Source organism: Larus michahellis, chromosome 5 (genome assembly GCF_964199755.1).
Source record: "Larus michahellis chromosome 5, bLarMic1.1, whole genome shotgun sequence".
NCBI classification, from domain to species: Eukaryota; Metazoa; Chordata; class Aves; order Charadriiformes; family Laridae; genus Larus; species Larus michahellis.
In genome coordinates this window covers 70,703,844-70,723,836 of record NC_133900.1, presented here as the reverse complement: position 1 = coordinate 70,723,836, position 19,993 = coordinate 70,703,844, and the positions used below count along the sequence as shown (strand labels likewise).

General features: G+C 38.5%; 1 protein-coding gene across 2 annotated transcripts in view; it reads right to left on the bottom strand.

The window, feature by feature from the left end:
* The window catches only part of KLHL5 (kelch like family member 5), a 62,060-nt gene extending 44,421 nt beyond the window's left edge, over positions 1-17,639 (bottom strand). Inside the window, exons 1-2 of one of the 2 annotated variants that reach the window (XM_074587824.1) lie at positions 17,448-17,639; positions 14,412-14,502 (exon numbers count right to left, since the gene is read on the bottom strand). The gene's annotated coding sequence lies outside the window, so the exon portion shown is untranslated. The remainder of the gene's footprint in view (positions 1-14,411; positions 14,503-17,447) is intronic. The other variant, XM_074587820.1, reaches the window with a different exon arrangement.
* Positions 17,640-19,993: the final 2,354 nt, after the last annotated feature.

Here is a 19,993-nt window from a genome sequence, read left to right as displayed (position 1 = left end):
TATAATTTATTAAAATATCCAACAAAAGTTTTTACTTGAATGAGGAAGAAAAAGCCAAAAGGACAAAACAGACAATGACCAATTTATATTTCCTATAAAAACAGCCTATTTCCTCTATGACATATGGAGTTAGTTAGGTATAAAATGCTGAGACTCATTCCAATCACATGCAAATAGTAGTAACAATTTTCGAACAACAAAGAGGCACTGGATTTTACCAGTACTTGATAAACAGATGTACATTTTCAATCTTCACAGTTCAGTTAGTCTGTTCAACTTCCAGGATACACATGCAACAAATTGGTCAGAAGTGCTCCTTTTCTACCTACAGTTTTCATCAAAAGTGAAAGTCGCTCTCTCTCAGATTAACATTATGAGCTACAAAATATGTGATACTGTAATTAGGATACCTGCAGTGTCCTTTAAATGGGTTATATGCAGAGTCCATATGAAAACTTAAACAGCGCCCAATTTTACCACCCAAAAAACGAACGCTCCGTTTCATACTCAATGCCAGAAGTAAATCATGCTATTTTATTGGGAACCACAGTGCTGAACGGGCTACTTTTAACCTGGAAAGCTCACCCATCATTGCTCAGAACACAGTTATTTATGAAAAGTGCTTCTCACAAATGCTAGCAAAGCTCATTTCTATAGAAACAGCATTCCAGCTGTCTCTACAAAGAGATGCTGCTTTTCAGAACATGTACCTTGCCAGCATCCTGGCCTACCAGAAGCTATACACCAAGGCCTTTGCAGCATGTCCAGAACACAGTTAAAGATACTTTGAAGGTGAGATGATTAAGTAGGTAAACACACAAAGTTGTTACCATCTTTGCTGGGGGTTTCATTTAAAGACAGACAAATGGGGAAATATTTAAGAAGGATAATGATATAATATATCAGCATAAAAATTGTATGGATGTTTAACAAAAATTATATGACACGCAGACCCTACTCATCTTGTACACGTACAGCTAATTGTTAAAAGCTTAACTGCAGTATTCAAACACCATCATTTGTGTAACTACAAGTTGGGTGACACTACTGTACAGCTTAAGAAGTAATAACAAAACAGCATCTTTTTATTTATCTTTTCCTTACGTTTTGTGTTGGTGTCAGGTGTTCATCAAGGGTGGGGAAGCAGGACAAGCGATTGGTGTATTTGTTAACATTCATCACAGCAGTAGTATTTTAATTACCCACTTAACTATGAAAAGTAAGCTTTAAATACTTTTATTTCTGCTGGTACGGTAAATCCATTATACATTAAGGACTGACCTGGATTCTCTTTCTTGTATAACAGACTCATTTAAAATTCAAACTGTCCCAGTATAAGTCTACTTGGCATAAAACAATGGCAGATTTGCCGATTCTAGTGCTTTTTCAGCACTTTCTCATGACTTAGTGGGAAATAGAGCCTAATTACTGCTTTTCTTCAGCTGTGAAGCTGTGGGCTCACAGAGATTAGAAAACAAAATGTGCTGTAGTTTTAAGAGACCAAAATACAAAACTACTTCCTATTTTCTTTCCTTTTTTTAGATTATACAAACTCCTGCTCCTCTATACACTCTCCCAAATTACAGTTCTAAGATAGACTGCATAAGTATCTAAAATATTTCTGTTTCATATCAATTAGATACAAGTTAGTATTACAAATGACAAGATGAGACAAGTGCCACTTAATTCTTCAGTTTAAATTGACAACATTGCTCGGAAATAATCGAGGGCCTCTTCTTGCTCTGGACAATCTTTACTATGAATAACGCGATAACTTTTATTAGGTCCCCTGCTGGGAGTTAACAGACTTTTGAGGAGAGGAGATCTCAAACTGTCAGGACTTCCACTTACTAGGACCACCCAAACCTCATCTTTGACATCTCGCATGGGAATTGGTGCTCACACATCCAAATGCCCACCCCCAGTCTATGACCTCCCATCATATGTCTTTCTAATGCACTAACACATTTCTGAGAAAGCCTCTAAAAAGGTAAGCTGAACGGTACCATCTGAGTCAAACAAGGTATACACAGACTTTGCAAGGATTCTGAAATATTTTTTCATTTACTAAGGCAAAAGTTTTCATCTAATGAAAAAGAAGAGTGCTTATACCCATTTTTTCCGACCTTTGTCACTGTTGCAGCTGAATAACCATTTTCTATTTTGTGATGAATTGTAACATTTTTAATACAGGTACACTGTCCTCTTTGGGAACATAATTCTGTTCACATTAATGAGGTTGCGTAAGCTTACGGTGAACACAATTTTGAGAACTCTGATTCTGACTCATCAGATTGATATTCCTAATAGTGGAGCACCTGAGCATTTAAGTACATAATTTCTTTCATATGAGCAGCTCCACAAAGTAATCAATTCCTGCAGTTAGCAGTGGAGGTCAGTTTCCCAGATTCTGCCTTGTGAACAAAAGGAAAACATTTAAATGTATACTGTATGTTAAATCTGCAATTGAGCAAATCGGTAACACCGAGAACATAGCATGACAGATTTATAAATTGCTCTTTCCAAGATCTTCAGTACAGTTTATATCCACAGAGATATAAAAATCTTTTTTACTTGCCAAAAACTTTACTACACTGATATTCTTTGATATTATATACGTTTATTTATACAAATGTTAAAGGAAGATAAACTCTAAACATTATTACATACATCACTGGGAAATATGGAAAAACATATTATTTAAATAATCAGGTCTAAGTGCTTTTATTCATTATGGCTTTTCCTTTTCACTAGGAAGTTAGTTACATTTTCAAATAAACAAATATATTTACGGAATACTTTTCTGAGGCACTTTTAAGATTTGAATCTGAACACCACTTTTCATGGTAACATTTTTCCTATCATTGCTGTATTTTGGCTTAAAAAAACTATCATCACCCAACTTCAGGGCAACTCATATAATATTTTAAAGGAATTTAGTCTGTCGAATGGATTTAAACTTACCCATTTTTAAATTTATGATCTAGGGGCATAAAGGCTCAGCTAGTCCTTAGAAGATATTAATGATCTCTTTAAGTGCCAATTAAGAATGAAAATGTCAAAATAATTAGATAAAGTCTTTGTTTTGACTGCAAGAGTTGTTTCTCTCCTCAAAAATACTTCGCTGCTTAACAAAAGCATTAAATACAAAAAGATCTATTTTAGATATAACTAGACTCATTAAGATGTGATGAAGTAATGTATTGTTGCCAATGTTTAGAGATCCTAGATATGTATTCTAAAGCATAAGAAAGGTTCGCTGACCGTAAGATGTTCATCAATTAATCAAATACTTACAGCATTAAAAGGCAATAAAAATTTAACATTTTTAAAAAAGGGATTTTTAAACTTTAAAATATTAATTTGAGGCATTAAAATAACTGTTCAAAGAAAACTGCTATAGGCAAACCCCGAACTGCAGTTCTGCTTATAACTATGCTTATCTTAAAAGATACATTAAATGTTTACTTTCTTTTTTCCTACCTATTATTGTGTTCCAGCCCCAAAATTACAGAAATAGCTCAACAAAGACTACAGGAAAATAGCTATGTTCGTGCTCTGTGATTCTATAAACCAATAATCACTTCCTATCCCAAAGTTTTTTGTAAGTGGAAACACTTCTGGTTCATGGTTATGTGAAAAGCCCCTTACAGCAGCAACAGCAAAGCTCATCCAGGTGAAAAAGAGGAAAACGCCCTACAGTTACTGACTGTATGTACTTAAATTCATTGTTCTGACTGGCAGAAATGAGCTGCAGCCAAATTACTGGCACCACATCGCAACTTTCTGCCACTTCGCATTGCACATTTCCCTTGAGAGGTGCAAGCCATATGTTTAGAAACACTGACTTTAGAGCACTCAGCTTAACGGTAGCATGAAAAGACCTGTACAGAGCAACAGCCTGGTTTGCTGTTTATTTTATTCAGATGAGGGGAAAAAAAATTAAAAAAATTTCCACACGTAGGAGAAGACTACACTGTCAGATCCTAGAGTTTTTTAGCTCAGGCATCATACTGGCTCACACAGAACAACGGTTGCGATCCAAGACATTTACATTTCTTTAACATTAAAACATTATCATTGATTTTTGTCTATCCAAGTAATACTCAAGCATTATCAGGAACTACACCATCTACAAGTACAACTGTAATGCAGAGCTATTCCAGAATATACAGTGCAGCAAGCTTCCTGAAGCTTATTCACCCTCAAAAAGTTTGCACTCCATCAGGTCAGCTGTTGTTTTTCAGTTAAAACTCATTTATAATATAAATTGGGCAACACTGTGAAAGGCCAGTCCCCCAAATCACAAAACCAGTTTTCTGTACCAAAAGGCTCAAGTAGCCACACAAAGACTAAGACAAGCACAAGGTTCCTAGTTCATACACTCCAGGAATATTGGTACCGCCAATTCTAATGAAAACAAGGTACAGTCATCAATCTAGAGACAGTAATACTCCAACACAAATCATCTCTAGAAATGTCACTGTTAAGGAAGAGTGGTGACAAAAACACTGTTCTGCAGATACTCAAAGATGTCTTGCTGAAAGTAAAGCCATTCTGTAGAACCAGTTTAGGAAGGTATTGCCTAATAAAGCTACAAAAGGCTGTATAGCACAGGTTGAAGGATTGCAGCAAATCCAAACAAAATAACACAGAGGTAGTTTCCTTTTATGAAGATAATATAAGCACAACAGACAAGGTCACCTTTGTAGGCAGATTTGCAAACCGAAGAAGATATTTTTACATTTTTCCATGACAGCGGCAGCTTTATTTCACCAGGAGGCATTCAGTTTTCCTCAAAACCCCACAGAAAAAAATGGGTAAAAAACAACAATACCAACATTGTCAACGGCAGAGTGGATGCTTGTTTGGTAAAAAATTACAGGTACTTACAGTTCTAGATGAGGTCCCATATAGAAAACTACCAGATTATGACACAGTAAAACAACAGTAAAGTAGTAAATTTGTAAGTGATTAGGTAATACAAGATAGTGCCCTATGCCAGACTCTACAAACAGGCAAGAGAAATACACAGAGGTCCATGGGCAAAACGTTTACACTGTATTTAAATGTCAAGCTACACAATGCCACAGCTACTGAAGCAAAGTATTTCAAGATAGAGACACCAGCATTCTGAGTGAATGATTTAACACCAAATGGCACCTCAAGAGACTCATTATTTCTATCTCAATGAGGACCCCTGCTTAATTAGTAGCTTCAGTAAACACCCTCCTGCCCCCGAACTGAGACTTTCAGCTGCATAAGGGATAATATATGAGGATATCATATTTTATTACAAATTTATAAAACAAATGGTTTGACCTCAACTGGAATTCCTTGCGTATAATTGACCATTGCAACTCAAAAATAGTGTTGCAGAATACAGGTCTCTCAGAAAGGCAACACAAGTGATTGAAGTATAAAACCAACAATCATCACGCTAAAAGGCAGAATGCTTGCAAGAATCGTATCAATGTTTACAAGTAACACATTAACAAGTAACACATTAATGGTTATGAGAACCACATTAATGTCTCATTAATATGAAAACCAAAACTTTTATTTAGTTTAAAGAATTAATGTTACATCTACACAAGACACACATTTATGACATCTTAGGAACCCAGCTGTGCATAGCATCACAAACAGAACTTCTCATAAAAATCCTGGCAATAAAGAGAACCCTACCACTGAATGCCCACCTGGAGTTGAATCTCACATGGGACATCCAAGGCAACAAGAAGGGCTTCTCAGGTACACAGGTGACAAAAGGAAGACTAAGCAAAATGTGGGCCTGCTGCTGAATGGGGAGGGCCCTGGTGACACAGGACATGGAAAAGGCTTAAGTATGGAATGCCCTCCGAGTCAGCCTTTACTAGCAAGATCGGCCTTCAGAACCTCATGAAGTTCAACAAAGGGAAGTAAGAAAATCTTGCACCAGGAACAACCCCACGTGCCACTATGTGCTGAGGACCACCCAGCTGGAAAGAAGCTTTGCAGAAAAGGACCTGAGGGTCATCAAGTTGAACATGAGCCACCAATCTGCCCTTGCAGCAAAGAAGGATATTGGTATCCTGGGCTGCATTAGGAGGAGTGTTGCCAGCAAGTTGAGGCAGGTGATCCTTCCCCTCTACTCCAGTAGGGAGTGAGAGGCCACACCTGGAATGCTGTGTCTGGTTCTGGGCTCCTCAGTACGAGGGAAAGAGTCCAGGAAAGGGCCCCTAAGATGATGAAGGCCCTGGAGCATCTCTCACAGGAGGAAAGTCTGAATGAGCTGGGCCTGTTTATCCTAGAGAAGGCTCAGGAGGGTCTCATCAATGTGAGCAAATATCTGAAGAGAAGGTACAAAGAAGATGGAGCCAGGCTCTTTTCAGGGCCATCCAGTGACAGGACAAGAAGCAACAAACAGGCAACAACAAAACCACAAGAGGTTCCACCAACACACAAGGAAACATCTTTTCAGTGTGAGGACGACCAAGTACAGGTTGTCCGGGAAGGTTGTGGAGTCAACACCCTTGGAGATACTCAAAAGCTGCCTGGACGTGGTTCTGGGCATCCTGCTTTTGGTGACCCCACGTGAGCAGAGAGGGCTGGATCAGATCACCTCCAGAGGTACCATCCAATCTCAACCATTCTGTGATTCTGTGAAATGTTGATCTGTTTGTAAGGTGGCAAAAGAGAAATCAAGTATCTATTTGATGATCATCTACTTATTTCACAGACTTACGCTCCTTCCTTAAACTGACTTTACAGGAATGGCTGCTGTGACAAGTAAAGACTTCTTTTAATTAATAATAATAATCTGCATTTATCATACAAGTAATATGAAAACAACATAACCTATCAAATGAGCATCCTAATTCCATTTGTGCACTCACATCGATTAAGTGCCTTTATGCCATCAGAGCCTTAAAAGTAACAGCTGGATAGAAAGAGACAATTTTGGTAAACTCAAGGTTAGACAGATAAAAAAGAAAACAATTTGATCTACTGCCAGTTTGTGGTTATGATCCTTACAAGTACAGAAGATGACTGTCAAGCATGGTAACTAGACGTACAGGAGGAAAGAATTTCAATGCATCAGTTCCACGCCACTGAAAGAAAATGTTGCTCCACCATAACAGGTTATTCTCATCCCCCCGCTAAATGAAATATTTCTTTCATCTTTTATACATATAAACAAAAGTAATAAGTGCCCTACATTTTAAAGAAATACTTTAGAAGCATTTTGTTAGAACATCATCAAAAGGATACTGTACATGCACATGTTCTCCCCCCTCCAGTATGGTATTAAGGTTTTTTTATGCGAACTCTAAATATATATGATTTACTTTAATACAACAGTATGGTACAGAACAGCTTTTTTCCAATTCAGCTTGCCGGGGATGATTGCTCCTTATACAATTCATTGACCACAGATGAAGCAATGACTACGCAAGAAATGCCACACAAAGAAATTATCTCTATTTCTTAACGAAATATATGTATTATCGTAAAGATTTTTAAAAGAGCATTTTAAGTGTTCATACTCTGATTAAGGACTTGTGAGATGAATCATCAACAATCATTACTAAAAATCCTGTTTATAATTAGACACACTAGTAGCTGAGAGATATACATTACTAGAAAGTATTGTAGAATAGAAAACCCAACTCTTTCATCTTCTTTCTCTGTAGTAAGTGACATTTAGAGCAGTAACTGTAAATCTGAAATTAAGCACTGACATGAGAGATCAATACTAGAGAGCAGTATTCATAATCAGTCCCAGCAATGTTTAAATTGGATCATACATATATTTGTTTATAAATACACAATAAAATGCCTTGTATTACTTGCTTTAATTACAAGCATCGTATCTTGACGCTAGGTTTTTCGTGTTACAATAAGCCTCATGAAGTCGTAAAAGCAACATGATTAAATTAGAGATGTTAATTAAAGCTTTCCATTGATTTTACCAGTGATTTGGCTCAAGGAAGTATTATTAGGAAAAAAACATGTAGAACAAGTCACAGTACATTTAATTATCCCCTTCACTCTAAACCAAAACTAGTCCTCTGCCTTGAGTCAGTGTTGCTTAAAATAATACGTATCTGAAGCACATAAGGAAAAAATATCCTTTAATTCTGTATTCGGATATTATTAACTCCCAGATTAAACTATGTATCAAGTCACCATGTATTTATAAATATAATCAGAAAACTGGTTTCATAGGCTCACCATTCTGTCTCTGCAGTTTCATGCAGAAGTAATCTCAGGTTGCCCACTATTATTTATTTTACAAGCTCTTCTAACAATAACTCCATATGCTTCATCTCACATAGTCTCCCTCACCCACATGCACGCATATCCCTCCCTACTAAGCACCAGGACAGGCAGGATAAGGGCATCCTTTGTCATATTCAGACCCAGAAGCAGAACAAGCTCATCACCTGGCAGTAGTACTACTTATTCGGCCTTCCCTACCTACCCATATATTTTCAAAACCTTTCAGGAATTTAAACACAATAAGGGCTCCATTCTGTCAGAGTTTGACTGAAATTGGCAAGTAGACAGAAATGTTATTAATGGAGGAACCAACAAAACAAAAGACATAAATCCAACTCGTCTAGGGAACTTGCAGACTCACAAGCTGCATATCTTTTGCTTCTAAGCATGCAAAACTGCCTTAGCTTGGATGGCTATGTATTACCTAAGCCTAGGTTTTAGAAACAAAATAGAACAGAATCATCACACTGTCTGACTGACAGATTGTTCAAACACAACTATGAGATCCTTCCCTTCCACTATTGTGTAAAACTGAAGTGACCTTGAGAAAGAAGGCAACAATGATAGAAATCCAGACCACCTATAAAACCTTTAAGTCATTAAAGTACTTGCAGAATTAACTGTTCAGTTATCCTAAGAGGCACATGGATACCCATCTGAGCTGCCTCACCCCTGTTTTTAAAGGAATCCTAAACCATTTCCTATTCTGCACAGAGAGTAAGATGTAGACAACAGCAATATAAATAAACTGCCAGGAGGAATACAGGATACTAATCCAAACTGTTGGCACTCCCAGGCGCATGAGGTATTAAAATAGTGTGCCCAACAAAGAGAAAACGCTTGAACTCAGATGGCTAAACTGTCAGAAGGAGAAGGCATAATTGAGAAAAAACTTTAATTATTCGCTTACCAACTGTTTTTTTTTTTTAATTTTGTCCTTTCAACTCTGGCTAAATCTTAAGGGACATACAAAGTAAACATATTGTACTACTGCACGTAGATCTCATGAGATTTAGATGGTCTGTCCATCTACCCTCCCCATTAGCTCAAAGCTCTAAGAATTACTAATTTAGTTTTCAGTATTTATAAAAAGTACTCTCTCTCATTCATTGAGCTTGCAAGTTTTCAAACAATAATGTTTGAATATCTACTGAAGCTATCAATCTGTTTTAAGTACAATTGTTCTTTGGTCAAAACAGTCAATTTCTTATGCAAAGGTGCAATTTAAATTTGTATTCGTAACTGAAAAAAATATCTATCAAGAAGTGAGAGGAGGTACAAAAGAGTGAAGTTTGATTACTTATCACTTGATCTGCCCACATATTTATAAACTCACAGATTAATTTTTGTTAAGTACTTTTATTTCCTTGGAAAATAATTCCAAGTTTAAAATGCTATGGTTCTTGGTGAAGAGCTTGCCAAGCCTTATCAAGTTATAACATCATTAAATGCTCTGCTTTTTAATGCTTTAATTATTCTTTGAATGCACAAGCTTGTGATTATATTTACATCCAAAATACCATTTCTCTTACTGCATGTACAAGAGCAAGATTTAAACTTTGATTTCATCTTTGGCAAGGACCAAGCAATCATTTAATATTCAAAAGTACTTCTTTTTAGAATATTAGAGTATATTTTAGAATATCTACCAGAAAAATGCATATGGATATAATGAATAATCAACGTAGAATGCTTTACTTATCTGGAAGGCAACTGCCAGGGTAATAGCTTATTTGTGCAAAAATCAACATAAAATGTCTACTCTGGTAACAAGTAAGAACTTGCTTGCAAACAATCCAATCACCACAACCGCTTATAAAAACCTCATCTTCCTGTGAGCTTCTCCTATGTCTCCTCACCACATATGCACTACTTGTAAACATTTAATTAATTTGGTACTTCAGCCATGTTACTATTTGTATTCTTTACAGCTCAGACTAGCAAACCTCTCTGGACTTGACTCTTGTCTTATTGTACACTACGAATATGTTCCATATTACATAGCCAGGTGCTGTGAATATTTCATCTCTTCTACAATTATACTTTATCCTGATTTTGACAAGTTCTGTTGGCTCTGAAATTGAGGGTACAGGATGTGTAAGAATGGTATGTACTTTTTTTTTTTAAATAATGAGCGATACTATTTCCACCCAAATCAACTCAAATCTCTACTAGGCAGATTATATCATTATCTTGCCTATATAGCCCATATCAAAATGTTATCAGTATTTCCTCTCACAGCTTCATAATACGCTAGAGAAAGAAGGGGAGGTGGAAGAGGTGGAAGACACATCAGAAAAAATGCTAGAATTTAAAAAATAACGTAGAAGAGGTTTGAGATAACGTAGTTTTCTCCTTTTTCTGGTTCTGAATAGCCATGATTGCATGATAGCTTAGCATGCTTTGAAACAGATTTTTGAGAGCAGGATGGTATAAAGACCTGACCACAAGTTTTTCTTTTCTCTCTTTCTTTTCCTTCATTGCTCTTTCCCTTTTATGACAACGTAGACAGAAAATGGATTCAAGAGTGCCAGGGGGGGAAAAAAAAAAAAGAAAAAAAAGGAGTGCTTAGAAAGTTAAATTGCTTATAGTTTGATAGGCTGCAAGATCTTTCTATTCAAAGTCAATATTAAAAATGTTATGTGTAAACAGTTCCTGCAGGTGAGAATATGGCCGCCAATAAGCAACACTGAAAATGAAAGGGTTAAAAACCATAAGCAGATCACACTACCACACTCTCACTTATTCTGAAAAAACTGTGTGAAACATGGAGGGAAGAATAGGAGATACGTTCTGCTCCATCTAAGTCTAGCTTTTAAAATATATTGTTTATTAATTAAACTGGTTAAAAAAAGATGAAGAGAGAACTTCAGGGAAACTGGCAGGAAGCAGATAGAACAGAAATAGTTTAAAAATAGAATCATTTCAATCAACAGAAAACTCGAAACTGCAAAATTTAATTATTTTTTATGTTTTGTATTTAGCTTTTCAGAAGATTGTCTTTTTTTTTTTCTTTTCTTTTTCGGTAATTGCTATTAATACAGCATTTCAGAAGTTGTACCTCAGATACTAGTGAGTAAAGAAGTGTTTCCTGCAGACCCTCTCTCCTTACAGGTCTGAGTTCTAATCAGAACCGAGATTGGAGGGGAGGAATTTCTTTTCAACCAAACACAGACTACTGTAATCACATAACAGAGAGTGATGAAAGAAATAATTACTGTTCTGGCCTCATAATACCCAGCGTTTCACAAAATGAATTAATATTTCATTTAATGTTCTTTCCAATGCTACAGGTGTAACGCTTTGCCAAGGTGAGAATTGCTTTATTGTTGCAGACACAAAGCCTATCTATCAGAACAAAAAGTCTTTAATTACAACTCACAGGAAATAATTAAGGAAAGACTATCAGAAACAGGTCTGAAAACATTAAGATGTCCACAGCAATGGTTAGGTACTTAGGGTTTCATTTTTGTTTTTAGGTAAGACACATTTTGCTCCTCCTCTCCCCCGTATAAAATCCAGTAAGAGTAGGCATTAGAAACACCTTACATTTTCAAGATGTTTTTCAAAGGCTTAAAAGGCTGTAATTATGCAAAACACTTGGGTTTTTTAAAACTGTAAGGGGTGACATTTCTCAAAATTAAAAAGGTGTTTATCCCTTAAGTAGGAAAGCACTTAGAATATATCTAAAAAGATGTCCAGAACAACTGATATACCCTTTCAAGAAAAAAAAAAAAAAACAAAACCAAAACCACCAAACCATATCACCACTGAACATATAATACAGGACCATAGGAGTTTTCACAAAATAAGAGTAGAATGCTTATTTAAGTGTCAATTTCTTAAATTGGAAAGCATTACAAATTTTAAGCAAGTTAGTTGAATTCTTCTGCCAAAAGCAGAAGAGATGAAGCCAGTGCTCTACCTTAAATTTCACTGTTTTACAAAAACATCTTGTACAGTTTTTTAAACAGTTTTCCATTAAGTCTGAAAATCTGACTGATGCCCTTAGAAGAATACAATTTACAAATCAAAAATTCTTCCTCAAAGTATGTCCTGTTGTTATGGAAGACATTAGGATTTTTAACATCAGTTGCACTTAGAATTGCCAGAAGAGGTAATTAATGGGCAAAGTATTCCTCTGAACAGATTGAAATCAATATCCCTCTCAAATTTACAGAAATTTGTCCTCTGGAAAAATGCCAGCATAGTCCATAAGACATAATTATTAATCATCAGCCCTGCTTGATAATTAGTCATTCTACCTTGCAGTGAGATGGGAATATGGATTTCTCCCATAGTGATCCACCTTTTCAGCTCCTTCTCTTTGGTGTACGTTTTGGTATTTGTTTCAAATTCTTTTTAACTTCCATGACCACTAAAGATGCAGGCCCAGTCTAAAAATTCTGATAATCTGGAGGAGGTCAGCTATTTTGGGAAGTGGAGCTACCATATCTTGAACTACTGCAAAATAGTGAAAACAAAGTCTGTTCTTAAAGTAATATCTGAGGAACCTTTGCAGTTCTAATAATTTTTAAAGCTCAAGAAAGCGTTGATGTCATCTATGGTGGAAGATACCAACAAGGATATACACTGCCTCAGAAAGGAAAGACATGGAAAAAGGAAAAGAAAGGAAATGGGGAAAAAAAAAAAAGAAAAGGCCTGACTCGAGGTCAATCCTTTACAACCATAAATTAAATAAAGCATACTATTTCCCAGAAAATATGGCAGTCAAGAAGGATTGGTCTCCCCAGTTGCTTAATTCCATACATACATGTCTCAATGATAACCACTTTCTGGTTATCACTGCTGTCAACAGGTTGTCTGGGAAAGAGTTCTAAACAGACATGGGAGAGGATAAATCAAATGGTGTCAATATCTCTGTAGACAGAGCTGAATCTCAAGGCACCTCAGGAAAGATTGACTGACACCTGAACTCTCAAGAACTTTGTCACCACCACTAATGAAAATTATGTCTCAAGAGTTGTGTACTTCTAGACTAGAAGCATCTCAGCAGACAGCCATGAAGGACACTGATCTGGTGCTCAGCTGTCGCTCTGGACTAAGTTTATTTGAAATAGGCTTTCTGTTATTCCAGCATGGAGAACTGCAACATTCCTCTAGAGTTCTTGCTCCTGGAAAGCTAGTCAAAGGTTACAGCCTGCAAAAATACAATTAATAACACAATATACTATGCCAAAAATTTTATCAAGAACCAGAGAGGTAAAAAATATACAACAGAACAAATTAAAGCATCTACTGTTAAACATTTTAGGTATATGGTAGGTTGCCAGTGATGTAACAGACGATGACATGAACAGCGTGGAAGACCATCTCTCTTCCGTGTTTGTAACATGAATGAATTCTGGACAATAAAGGAGCATGTTTCTTTATCAATATTCCCAAAACAGAGATATCTCACAGTCAAGAAAGCAGATTTTTTTTCATTTTAGTCAAACCTAGCATTCCTAAAATAAATTGGACTGCACTATTTTTTCAGCAGGATTTTACTTTACAGAGAGTCCAGATAAAGCTAGATTCTTGCATGTATTCATGTTTTCAACATTCTCTTTATTCTTTTGCTTTGTGTAAATGTCAAAGCTATTCCCTTTGAAAATTACTTTAGCTTAGAACAGTCTTACTACTTTCCCGCTAAAAAAAATAAAATATGAAAGAAAGTGAAAGCCAGTCAGTATTACTGGAGTAATGAGATTTGACTGTGCAGTTGGTGGGCCTCTATTCATAAGCAGTTCTCTAAAGCACTATTTTCTCTTACAGATTCAGTATCAACTTTTCCTGGTTTTCCTATAATGATTAAAAGATTCAAAGTTAGGAGTTTCTCATGCATTTTTAAAAGATTAAAATTGAACTTTAGAGTAATACTGACAGCCTTCTATAAAATATGCTTTGATAAAGAGCAGAAGCGATGAACTCAAATAAAAACGTTCCAAACACTATGATGTAAAGTCCACAAAGCAAAGTCAATTTCCGCGTTGTGTATGCTCACCTGAAGGAAACCCTTACATGATGTATAACACAAAAAAGATGAAATTTCAGGTGTAAGAAAGACCCAATACCTTTGTGGGCTAGAATCACATTCCTGGTAGCATAACTTACTGATAGAACTGAGTAAATACAATAATTACCTGTAACACAGGAACGATCCCTAGGTGTTCAAAGAATCATGTAGTTCCATTTGTCTTCCTCTTTCCAAAAGAGTGAGGTAGCAGCAAAAATCTAGAGGTAGAAAAATTATAGTGGAAACAAATAAAAATCAGCCATTGGGGAAAAAAAAATATAAATCATGAAAGCAGACTGCCTAGTCTATTCAAATAGAACTTCCTGCCATTTGTCCTTTGATTCCCAAACTTTCTGAGAGGAGGCGATAACATCAAGTCACTGCACAACTGTCACCTTAGTTCCTTCCACAACTTCAAGTTACATACACATTAACAAAGACTCCAAAGAAAGAGGGGGAATTAATATGAATACATAAATATTAATATTAATATTGATTACATAAACTCTCAAGAAACATTGACAGTATCTCTTTTTTTTTTAATTAAATAACCTCAGTGCATTTTCACCCCTATCTTTGGCTATCTGTAATTCCATGAAGGAAAGCGCAGTCAAGAACTGCTCTGCCACATGAAATGCTTAAACTGAACACTGTTGCTAAAGAGTAACATTGACTGTATTAGTGAATAAAGCCAAGTACATGCTTCAATAAATGGATTCTATAAATGGATTTTTTTCTTCTATAAAAATTCACACTTACTGTTACAGTAACTAACAGTAACAACCCTTTCCAATTTACAAGCCACTAAAAATTTTCCCGCCAAAGTAAGACCTCTACTTGGAAAACCTAGCCTGCTGAAATAGTATGTGTCTACTTTTGTCTCGGCACCAAATAAATTGACTATAGGCACTTTAAAGTGAAAGAAAACAGCCCCATAGAACACTTGCCTACATAATGTGATACCTGATATTTGACCTCTCATGGTCTGATCTCTTCTACTAGCTGCAAGAACCTTCTAGCTGCCTGAATAGTAATATCACCTCATTCTTGCATCTGGAGCACATAAAAAACAACCATATTGGAGGGATGAGGTTAAGGCCAATACAGCCAATTAATACATGTATTTATGGTCAGCAGTTGCTTTGTTGGTAATGTTGAATTATAAAAAAAAGCAGACGGTGGATAGTTAGGTTTGTAGTTAATACATTTCCCCTACTTAGTAATATTGCTATAAAAAAAGGCAATTTAATTGATAGGGCAGGAGGCGAACTGTCCCACTGTAAGAGTTTTGTAACGAGATGTAAAATAACACTGTAATTTCTTAAGAGCTGTAGAAACTTTAATTATTGGGTCGTGTTACATCTGATTAGGTAAATCTTCTTTACCACATCATGAAACACTGAATTACATCAACAAAAACACAAAACAGCAACACAACCAAAGAACAATCGTTTTTAAAAGCACAGGTGATACAAAAAGTCCAGAGAGTTGGAACAAGCTCATCAATATGAATTGTCATTGTTAGCAACAGTTTGCAACTACTGTTTGACCATAATGGTCTAGTGGAAGATTTTTTTCATCTTCAAATTCTTTTTTTTTTTTTTTAAATTTGTGGCCACTGCATTTCTATGACACACAATGTGTTAAAATCTACTGCCACAGAGTAACCATGCTGGCTTTGGTAGTGGACCTGCCCATCCACAGGACATACCTAAGGGACGGTTCAATGAAGCTGACACACGGCAGAGGAAAACGCTATCCAACTCAGATTAGGGTTGTTATTATTATTTTGGTTCTATCCTGCTTTATGCTCCTTAGCATTGTTCAGCAAGTGGAAAACAGGAAAAACATAAGATGGGAACACAATCTCCTCTATCAGGAACGATGAAGTTCAAGAACAAAGCGTTTTTGTTTTGGGGTTTGGTTGGTTCTTTTTTTAAATATTTGTCCACATACGCCTCTGAAAATTCTCATGCAAAAATACCTTCAGGAGAAATGATCAGAGATCATTTCTGACAAAATTAATGAACTGCTCATGAAAACACATCTTGTGATCTGTTTTTAAAAAGGATCCATCCCCACAACACAGTTTGTCTAGATACAAAAGCTACACCGACATAAGTTCAAATTTTTATTCCTATTTATGCTCCTAAGAAGACTTGAGTGATAGTTTTTACCTGAAAATAAGACTGCATTCGGAGTTCAGCTTATATATCATTTCATAATTAACTTTTAAGTAAAAGAAACCAACAAACCCAAGCCTCCCCTTTTCCACTGTTCTGACATTACTGGCTAAAAACTGACAGTACTGCTGAAAGAGCCTGGCGAGGAGCCACGGATGGCTTGACTTCAGCGGGACTGCTCAGCCCCGTCATTGCTCACGCAGCCAAACGAGCCCGAGTTCAAAGCCCAAAGCCACAAAAAGGCTTTAAGGAAAAACACGAACCCATAATATATATAAACAGCAGTTGTTTGATGTTCAACACTTATACTTCGGGTTGTTGTTGTCCCCCCCCTCCTCCCCGCGCGCGTAACACCACCACTCCCCGTTTCGGTGACTCGGTTAGTCGTTGCTCTGTTCCGTCTCAAAAAAAAAAATAAAAATAGTTTTTTCATTATTTCATACTATGATCGTGAAGGTTAAGAGACGAACAAATGGGCAGATACCTGAAAGCCCAGTGTGTTAAGTGCACTTTTACCGGCTCTCCGCTCTGAAAGCTTTGAAGCGAGCTGCCCACGGGGACGCAGGACACCCCACACACACCTCCCGCAGGCGGGACACGGGTGTCCGTGCCCCCCCTCCTCCCCACCGGAGGACGCCGGACACCCCTCCCAGCTCCGTGCCCCCCCGCCCTGTCCCGCCTCAGGCCGCCGCCTCTCCGCCCGGGTGCCAGCCCCGTCCCCAGCCCGGCGGTGCTGCCACGGCGGCGGGCCGCGGGCTCCCGCCTCAGCCCGGGGACCGTTACCGCCCCCCCTCCCCGGGGACGCTGCTCGGGGCAGCAGCCGCCCGCCGCTTCTCACAGCCGGCGGGCAGGCGGAGGGGAGGCGGGAGACCGCCCCCGGCTAGCCCTCCCTCTCCTCCTCCTCCTCCTGGGTTTCTCCTCCCCTCCCGGCAGCCCCGAACCCCCTCCTCTCGCCGCCCGGCCCCGGCCGCCCCTCTCACCTCGCACCGTCCGGCAAGGGGGCGGGGAAAGAAAAACAAACGGCACGGGGAGGCCTCGGCACCCCCCCCGCCCTGTCCCGCTCCGCCCCGGCGGCAGCCAGCGCTCCCCGCTCTGCTGGGGGAGGCGGCGGGTGAACCTTCCCCGCCGCTAACGGGTCCCCGCGGGCCCCGCTCCCGGCCCGGCCCCTCCCCGCCGCGCTCCGGCGGCGCCGGCCCTGGGGGCGGCCGCGCAGGCGGGGGGCGGGGGAAGAAGAGCCGGGGGCGGGGCGGGGCCGCTCCCCTCAGGCGGCGGAGCCTCACGGCGGGGCAGCGAATGTCCCCTTCTGAGGAGATTCTCTTCGTTAACCCCGTGAAAGGCCTTCATCCCGCCCCTGAGTACCGTCGACCGTCTTCTGCACCCACAAAGCTAAGCGTTTCCGTAGCTTCCCGCTCCCCCATTTCAGTGAAATAAATCTGCGGGGACACACAAGGCGGCCGTTGACCTCCCCTCAGGCACCTGGCACGGTGTGGCGCTGAGGCAGCCGGTGCTCGCCGGGCAAACAGGCTCCAGCCCTTGCCGGCCTCGCTAGGCAACGCCTTACCGGTGACCTCGGCCAGCCACAGGTAGAATAATTTTCCACATTAATTGACTGTGTGACAAGTCAGGTGTGCCTCCGACTGATAAAACTGATGCAAGGGCGCCCGAGATCATTGCTGAGGCGTGGTGGTACGAGTTTGATGCTGTAATGATGTAGTGCTTTCTTTGCCTAATTCTGTAAGGAAATGTGGCCTATGTGGCTGTGCGCTTCATCTGCCTGACACTTCTCAGCCAGTCTGACTTTAAATATGAAATTTAACTACATTTGATCAAAGAGTAGGGTTTTCAAAGGTTCTCATTTTTCCGGCTGTGTAAAAATTGTTAGCTAGGTGGAGGGAAGCGTTTCACCAAGAAGGAAAACTGAGGTCAGGCCGCACACATGCATGTAATTCAGTTAGTTTACACGCACACAGCTGCCTAAGGATAATAGTGTCCAGAGCATAGGGTGTCCCTGGGCCATCTGTGGACAGATTATGCATGGGCCTCCTGAACTCAGAAACTAGACTAAAATGTACCATCACAATAGCCCTAAAATAAATATGCCCCATGTGCTTACTGCAGAGTTCTTGGAAACCTCCTATAGGATCTGAAACTCAACACATTCCACAGGCTGTTGTTATATGAGGCTGAACGTGGGTCCGATCCTGTAGGGCAATTTCTGTTCTGACCTTGAGCACTGCCAACAATGATGAAAGTCTAAACATATCAGAATGGCACAGATACACATATTACTTGACAAAATCCTCCCGTTATTTTCCAGTATTCTCTCCATTCCCTCTGGGCAGAAACCTTGGGTGAACATCAGGCAACCTTGAAAACAGGAAAATATAAATAACTGATATAGAAGATACTTGAGGGGCAATGCAGTCGCTCAAAAAGTAGAGCTAATTTGCTAACCGATGACAAATATAGATGACAAATAAAGGTGTATTTTACTTTTTAAGTTCATACCTATGTTTTTTTGTGTGTCCCATTGCTTCTGTTGTACTATACTGTCAAAAAAATCAGTTCATTTTGCTTTAGTTTTGTTGCATAAAAGTGCTACATTTAAAATATCATATTACCAAATTTATATTCACTACAGCTCCATCAAGTCTTTCTATAGAATGAGTACTATGTTTGCTTCCACCGGGCTTACTCATCTTCTCAGATAACTGGATGACAAGAAGGGCATTTCAACTTTGTAGGACATTTCCCATTCTGACTTCAACAGCATTGCTTCATTTGGGTAGTACTCAATATTTAATGGGTTGTGGGAAAAATACTACATCAGAAGAGAGCTTTCTGAATTAATTAAATGCTTTATACTGTATATACCCTGTATTTGAGTCAAATTGTTTGTTTTAACATATGCATTATGCATTAGTCAGCGTTCTTTTATTCAGAACATTTCAGAGATGTTCTTTGCAGTCTCATCTGTAAGAAGAATTTATGGAGTATCGTGGTGGTTGTCAGAATGAAAGACTTCACTTTTTGAACTGGAAAGTTTAGCTGAAAAAATGTGACTACAGTGTATAGAAGTAGTAATGGCTCTATCCAGTCTTTTTGTGATGTAAAGGGTGGTAGCATACACACTGAAGACACCCTACAGATTGCCAACACATCTATTGTCTTTTAAGAATACAGCAGCAATGATAATACGATCATCTCACACTCAGTTCATTGTACTTAGTACATCACTTATTTGCCAGATCAGAAACTTTAGGTTGTAATGATCAAATAAATAGTCCATCAAAGTCTTAGAGATTCTGTAGTACAAAAAAATTGCCTTCCCACCAGCTCCAATGCATATGTATATAAATAAAACAATAAAATCTCCGTATCTGACTCATGTGGTTCTGACTCATTTTTATAATGAGAGTCTGACTAATTTTTTAAAAATCTTCTTGGCCAAACGAGATCAAAATTCCTTCACAAAAATGATTCATTTACTGTTTAGAAGGTATATGAAAGTGGCCATTAGGGGGTG